This window comes from Capra hircus, chromosome 9 (assembly GCF_001704415.2).
Source record: "Capra hircus breed San Clemente chromosome 9, ASM170441v1, whole genome shotgun sequence".
Taxonomy (NCBI): Eukaryota; Metazoa; Chordata; class Mammalia; order Artiodactyla; family Bovidae; genus Capra; species Capra hircus.
In genome coordinates this window covers 20,257,701-20,266,164 of record NC_030816.1, presented here as the reverse complement: position 1 = coordinate 20,266,164, position 8,464 = coordinate 20,257,701, and positions in this window count along the sequence as shown.

The following is an 8,464-nucleotide window of genomic DNA, read 5'->3' as shown; positions in this document are numbered from 1 at the left end:
GACCACAACTCCGCCTCTTGAGGTGAGTGGCAAAGGTGCTATTGTGGACCAAGCTGTCTCCTCAAATTCATATGTTAAAGTCCTAACCCCCAACCCCTCAGAATGCGAAGGTATTTGCAGATAGGGCCTTTAAAGGGGTGATTAATCACGATGGTGTGATCACTCACCTAGAGCCAGACATCCTGTAATGTGAAGTCAAGGGGGCCTTAGAAAGCATCACTACGAACAAAACTAGTGGAGGTGATGGAATTCCAGTTGAGCTCTTTCAAATCCTAAAAAAGGATGCTGTGAAAGTGCTGCACTCAATATGCCAGCAAATTTGGAAAACTCAGCAGTGGCCACAGGACTAGAAAAGTTTTCATTCCAATTCCAAAGAAAGGCAATGCCAAAGAATGCTCAAGGTGAAGGTAAGGTGAAGTCACTCAGTCGTGTCCGACTCTTTGCGACCCCGTGGACTGTAACCTACTAGGCTTCTCCGTCCATGGGATTCTCCAAGCAAGAATACTGGAGTGGATTGCCATTTCCTTCTCCAGAGGATCTTCCCGACCCAGGGATCAAACCCAGGTCTCCCGCACTGGAGGCAGACACTTTAACCTCTGAGCCACCAGGGAAGCCTGTATGAATGCTCAAATTACCGCACAATTGCACTCATCTCACACACTAGTAAAGTAATGCTCAAAATTCTCCAAGCCAGGCTTCAGCAGTACGTGAACCGTGAACTTCCAAATGTTCAAGCTGGTTTTAGAAAAGGCAGAGGAACCAGAGATCAAATTGCCAACATCCGCTGAATCATGGAAAAAGCAAGAGAGTTCCAGAAAAACATCTATTTCTGCTTTATTGACTATGCCAATGCCTTTGACTGTGTGGATCACAATAAACTGTGGAAAATTCTGAAAGAGATTGGAATACCAGATTATTTGACCTGCCTCTTGAGAAACCTGTATGCAGGTCAGGAAGCAACAGTTAGAACTGGACATGGAACAACAGACTGGTTCCAAATAGGAAAAGGAGTCCGTCAAGGCTGTATATTGTCACCCTGCTTATTTAACTTCTATGCAGAGTACATCATGAGAAACGCTGGGCTGGAAGAAGGACAAGCAGGAATCAAGATTGCCGGGAGAAACATCAACAACCTCACATATGCAGATGACACCACCCTTATGGCAGAAAGTGAAGAGGAACTAAGAAGCCTCTTGATGAAAGTGAAAGTGGAGAGTGAAAAAGTTGGCTTAAAGCTCAACATTCAGAAAATGAAGATCATGGCATCCGGTCCCATCACTTCATGGGAAATAGATGGGGAAACAGTGGAAACAGTGTCAGACTTTATTTTTTTGGGCTCCAAAATCACTGCAGAAGGTGACTGCAGCCATGAAATTAAAAGACGCTTACTCCTTGGAAGGAAAGTTATGACCAACCTAGATAGTATATTCAAAAGCAGAGACATTACTTTGCCAACGAAGGTCCGTCTAGTCAAGGCTATGATTTTTCCAGTGGTCATGTATGGATGTGAGAGTTGGACTGTGAAGAAAGCTGAGTGCCGAAGAATTGATGCTTTTGAACTGTGGTGTTGGAGAAGACTCTTGAGAGTCTCTTGGACTGCAAGGAGATCCAATCAGTCCATTCTGAAGGAGATCAGCCCTGGGATTTCTTTGGAAGGAATGATGCTAAAGCTGAAACTCCAGTACTTCAGCCACCTCATGTGAAGAGTTGACTCATTGGAAAAGACTTTGATGCTGGGAGGGACTGGGGGCAGGAGGAGAAGGGGACGACAGAAGATGAGATGGCTAGATGGCATCACCAACTCGATGGACGTGAGTTTGAGTGAACTCCAGGAGTTGGCGAGGGACAGGGAGGCCTGGAGTGCTGCAATTCATGGGGTCGCAAAGAGTCAGACACGACTGAGCAACTGAACTGAACTGAACTGAACTGAAGGTAAAATGTGATCTTGTGGGTGTACCCTATTGCAATATAACCAGTACCCCTTATAAGAGGGCTTTCTTGGTGGCTCAGATGGTAAAGAATCTGCCTGCAATGCGGGAGACCTGGGTTTGATTCCTGGGTCGGAAAGATTCTTTGGAGAAGGGAATGGCTACCTACTCTAGTATTCTTATCTGGAGATTTCCATGGACAGAGGAACCTGGGGGGCTACAGTCCATGGAGGTCACAAAGAGTCGGACATGACTGAGCAACGAACACTTATAAGAAGAGGTTAGGACAGGGACACGCACAGAGGAAGAAGACAACATGAATACCCTGGGAGAAGATAGCATCTGCAAGCCAAGGGAAGAAGCCGCAGGAGGAAATCCTGCTGACACGGTGATCTTGGACTTGCAGCCACCAGAACCAGGAGGAAAGAAGTTTCTGTTGCGTAAGACACCTGGTCTATGGTGTTCGCTATAGTAGGCTTGGAAAGTGAAAATGAATACAGACCCATGCAGAAGATGGGAGATATTATTGTGGCAATATATGGAAAGTACCATCTGCTACAGTGAGGTTTGAGCCCCTGCTTTCTGTTAGTTTTCCATTTATCCCATCTGTTTTCAGTGTTCTATTTCTCCCCATTCCCCACCACCTTTCTTGCCTTTCTTTGTTTTAGTCATTATTATTATGTTTGCAATTCTATTGTTCCTCCTTTAAGCTCTAACTCTGTTGTATTCTTTCAGTGGTTGCTCTAGGGGTTGTTTTGCATCCTTATTTTATCACAGCCTGCTTAGAACCAACATCATACCGCTTTACCACTTAAGAGGCTTGTAACAGTATGATTCTTTTATGTGCTCGTCATATATTTTTCTTCTATGTATATCATGAACATTATATTTTAAAGAAACTAGGAAAAAAGAAAATGGCCTCATATTTACGTATGGATGGAGCATTTCTGGAGTTCTTCATCTCTTTTTTGTGGATCTTTTTTATGTAGCACTTCCCTTCAGTCTAAAGAATTTCCTTTAGCATTTCTGAAAATAAAGGTCTGATTGCAAAAAAGTTCCCTGAGTTTTATCTGAAAAAAAAAAAAAAACCACCTTAATTTTACCCTCATTTTTGAAGCATATTTTCACTGGATATAGAATTATAGTTTGACAGAAAGAGACTCATAGAGTTAGAAAATGAACTTATGAAAAAAAAAAAAGAAAATGAACTTATGGTTGTGGGGCAGAAGGGATAGTTAAGGAGTTTGGGAAGGTCATGTACAGGCTTCTATATTCAAAGTGGATAACCAACAAGGATCTATTGTATAGTACATGGAACGCTACTCAATGTTTCATGCCAACCTGGATGGGAGGGGGGTTTGGGGGAGAATGGATACATGTATATGTATGGCTGAGTCCCTTTGCTGTTCACCTGAAATTACCACAACATTTTTTTAAAATTTATTTATTTATTTTAATTGAAGGATAATTGCTTTAAAATATTGTGGTGATGAAACTACCACCACATTGTTAATCAACCATACCCCAATACAAAATAAAAAGTTAAAAGTTTGAAAAAAAATAACTATAGTTTGCAAGGTTTTTTAAATGTTCTTTTGCTATGAGTTGATTTGTGTGTCTCTCCACCCCTCCTATCTGCTCCAGATTCCTTCGTTGAAGTTCTCATCCTCAGTACTTGACCTTATTTGGGTATAGAGTCTTTACAGATGTAATCAAGTCAAATTCTGTTATTAAGGGAGCCTAACCCAATATGATAGGCCTCCCTGGTGGCTCAGATGGGAAAGAATCTGCCTGCAATGCAGAAGACCTGGCTTCAACTCCTGGGTCAGGAAGATCCCCTGGAGAAGGAAATGGCTACCCACTCCAGTATTCTTGCCAGGAGAATCCCACAGACAGAGGAGCCTGGCAGGCTACCGTCCACAAGGTTGCAAAGATTCAGGCATGACTGAGTGACTAAAACACCCCCCGCCCCCCGCCCCAATGTGGTATGGTGTCCTGAAAAAGAGAGGAAATGTAGACAGAGAGACAAGCACAGAGGGAAGGCACTGTGAAGACCCACTGGGAGAAGGCAGTCATCCGCAAGCCAGAAATAGAGACCTGGACTAGACCCCCCTTCATAGTCCTCAGAGACAATCAACCCTGGCAAGCAACCAACCAACCCTTGATTTTGAACTGCTAGCTTCAGCGCTGTGAGACAAAAACTTTCTGTTCTTTAAGCCATCCCGTCTATGGTACTTCGTTTTGGTAACCCCAGCAAACTAACATACCTCTTATCACTTTAAAGATCTTGTTCCACTTTTCTTCTGGCCTCTGAATCTTTTCTAATGAGAAGTTAGTTGTTATAATTATTTCCCTGTATGTAATGTTTCTTTTTTTCCCTCTGGATACTTTTTAAGATTTTATTTTAATCTTTGATTTTCAGTAGTTCGAAACTTACAGGGCCCAGTGATCCTGCTTGGAGGTTACCTGTGAATTAATTTTGTCATCCAATTTGGATACATTTTCTCCAGTATATCTTAAAATATTTTTTTCTGCCTATTCTTTTTCTCTTCCCCCTGGACTTCAATCATCAAAGAAAATAATACTATACCACAGGTTACTAAGACTCTGTTCCTTTTTCTTCCAATATTTTTTATTTCAGTTTTTCAATTTGAATAATTTCCATTTATCTGTTTTCAGGATTTAGTTCTTTTTTATATTTTAATTCTTTTCTAAATCTTTTTCCATTTAGTTATTTTAAAATATATTTTCCATTTCTCTGCTTAAACTCTCCATCCATTTATTCTATCATTGTCCATATTCTCTTGAACAAATATACAGTAGCTTTTAAGACCCTTTATCTGCTAAATCCAACATCTGGATCATTTTGGAGTCTTTAGCTGTCGTGTGCTTTTTTGTGCGATTGTAGGTCACATTTTCCTTCCCCCATCACTAGGAATTTGTATTATCTGCAGGACATTTTAGGTAACAAATTGTGAGGAGTCAGAATGATATTAAATTTTGTTCTGGCAAACAGGTCAATTTACTGGTGAATCCTTTTGACATATTTTGCTTTTGCCCTGGGTCATGACTTTCATTCTTGGGAGTGCTATGTACTCAACAGCCTTTCTGCGTGGTACTTGAAAGCCCAGTGCTCGGCAAGGCCTCCGCTCTGGATTCCAGTTCCTCCAAGAACAGCCTGGGAGTGTTTCCATTCAGTCCTCCGACACCCAGTTCTGGTTCTCTGCTACACCCTGGGAGTCTTACGTTGCTTATGTGTGTCCAGCCCTCAGACAAGTACTCCAGGGCACTCAGCATACAAATATCTGGGGACCCCTCTGTACTGCTTTCTCTTAGCTGTACCATGACATATGCATTCCAGCCACCTGAGCAGCCTCCACGTTCTCTGCCTCCCCGGATCACTCAGATCTTTATTCTCCTCCCAGGTTCCACTTTTCTGGGTGGTCAGGGAACTGCCCCAAGGAATAAAACTGTAGTCAGTGTGCAGCTCACGTTGTTTCCTGTCTTTCAACCATCAAACCACGGCTGTCATACAACTCCTGAAAAAAAGTGTTTCCACTTATTCGTCCTGGTTTAGAGTTGTTCTTGGTAAGAGAATAATTCCAATAGCACTTACTCCACCATAGCCCAAAGTGGAAGTTCAACACTCAAAACATTTTTATGCATAAATGAATGAATTTGACTTTGCCTTCCTAGTGTTCAGATCTGGCACAATTGGAGCTTAATAAATGTTTGTTAGATAAATTTCTAAGATTTCAAAGAAAATCTACCCTTCAACTCCATTATTGGTCCACTATAAACGTGGAAGATAGGAGTAGTGGAAGGTACTAAGTGTTAGTATGGAACTTTTTTTTCCCTGATTTTTAGTTGGCTTGCACTTTGTGCAAATGAAATATTTCTGTGTCCAGAGCTGTTTTATTGGTAAACTCTACAGAGGGGATTCCTCTACAGAGAAACACTGACACAGTGCAAGCTGCTTTCTAGGTGGAGGGAAAACTGACTTCTGCAGTAGACTTGGCTGGGAAGAAGCAACCATGTTGTTGAGATCAGATGAAACATAATTTTCTGTGAGGAATAAGAAAGGGTGACTTGTTAAGAGACTCATATCTTATTTGACTGGGGATGTCATCATCACCTTCCCAAGGAGCTTTATGAAGAGGGTGACCCTCTCTCCTTCTCAGCAATTTTCACCTTGTTTTCTGAGGGATTTTTTTTTGTGGTGTCTCACCAGACCCAACTGGGTCTAAACAAGATCAGCTGGGGGAATCCTTCTACATTTGGGTCCCACAGGTCCATTCTGTGTCACCAGCTAGGGTGGGAGTGGCCAGCATCAAGCTTATTTCCTCAGTGGAAGTCTACCGCTTTGAATAGCATGGTGACACCTCGACTTTATGCTAACAGAATAAAATGTTCATTGCTTCAAGTTTCCATAATGATAAAATATTCACTTTTCTTCTTTTCAAACTGAGATTCCCTCCAAAATATCATGGGGGGAATCCACTGTGATTCATTGTCACAGCTTTGATACCTACTCTTTTCCTTTAACCCTTTTACTCCAATTTTCTGTACATCACATGGAGATACAAATCTTTGTTCTTGTTTCCTAGAGAAACAAAGAGGCAGCAGAGTTAAAATTTGCTAATAAATCACATGACCATCTGTAGTATGAATTTTTATTGAAAGACAGAACTAGAAATATGCTGATCTCCCTAGATGCCTGAGTCCTGACACTTCCTTCTTTGGAGAATTAATTTGATTCAAGACTCTGGAAAGCAAGAAGATGAATTAGTTATTAATAAGATTGATTTATGCAAAGGAAGCCACAACAATGAATACCTTGTGCATTATGCAAAGCAGAGGCAATGTACTTCAGAACAAGAGTCACTTGAAATCTTAATTACAGGTTATATATTGAAGTACATGGCAATGACAACGTCCTGCATTTAACCTCAGAGATGTCAAATGAAAACCAGTTTTAAAAGAAATGTTTAAGAAAGTTATTAAAAAATCACAACACCTAAATTGTTATGAATTTATATGGATTTCTTGACTTAAACGTGACAAGATGACACGCGATAGAGGACAGCTGAGCACATTTGACGTGTGCCTTTCTGCTCCACAACACACCTTATATGCTTAATGAGGATGTAACCTTCTCTATTACAATACGGTGCACATCCCAGCGGGGAAGGAGGCAGCCATTAATACACAGCTGTTGGCTTCTGTGTAATAGAGATATGGAACAAAACAGCCTCTATTTCGCTGTTGCCATTTTTGAAACAGCAGTGAAATTTCCTACAGTAATAGTAATGATAATAATCTCTTACAGTTAGCGATTTACAGTATGCAAAGCTTTTGGAGATTTAAAATAACAGTGACTGCCAGTTATTGGTTGTGTTTCAGGCTCTTTCTTAAACACATCACATCTACTGTCAGCTGAACTCGTAACAGCCGCTCTATGAGGTAGCCTTTGGGTTTTTTTTTGTGTGTGTGTGTCATTTTCCAGATGAGAAACTGAACGTTGAGAGATGAAGTGACTTAACTAAGATTATGTAACTTGTTAAGAGGTCAGAGCTGAGATCTGTGTGACTGCAAAATCAATTGTTAGACATCACAAATAGATTTTAACGTTAAATACTTACAGCTGCTCCCTGCCGTGCTCCCAAAGTGTTATGATTTGAAAAATAATGTATTTACATAAAAGGAAAAAAAAAAGGAAAAAGCTGTTGCCTGGTTACATTTTTTTCTCTTCATTTGCTTAATTTTTCTCATGTCTTCAACAGGCCCATATACCATCACCTCAGGCAGAGCCCACCATTCTTCAGCAAGTGCTCTTGCTGTCTGTTGGCCTAAAACTGCTTCTGGCTACCCAGTCTTGAGACAGCTGTGTTCAAGAGGGGATTCTGTTCTTCCACCATAAATATTTTTCTGTGTGTGTGCGTGTGTGCGAGGGGGACACAGGAGAGAGTGATTAGATCCATCGGGAGCCAAGGTTAACTAGCTCACACACAAAGTGAGCAATCTGTTTTTTTCTGCTGCAAAAATGGCGGCTCCTGTGCACTACTTTTGAGATTTTGTTGAGCTATGCCTGGTATTCATTCAGTCACTAAATAATACTTGAGGATCTCACTCTATGCCAGGTTCTGTATTAGACACTGAGAACACAGCTAGAAGTAAAGACACGTTATTCCTTTCCCTCATGAAGCTTTTAGTCCAGCTGGGGAAAAAGATAATACCTATGACAACAGAGTGTGGAGAAGGAGATTTTGAAAATAGTGACAAAGTCAGAGGCCAGCAAACGGCTAAGTAGCTTTGGGGAGCGGAGGAACACTGGCTCCCAACTCCTGATGGTTCCATCCTTGTTGGGGTACATGAATTTGCATAATTCCAGCATCTTTCAGTTTTTATTCCAGTCTCTGGATGTCACTATGTTTATCATCACTCTTTCTCTACCCTTCCCCATTCAATTTTACCTGATTAGGGAGTTTGGGAGGAGGATCTAGACACAGATACACATATAGTCCCATTCCGTCCAC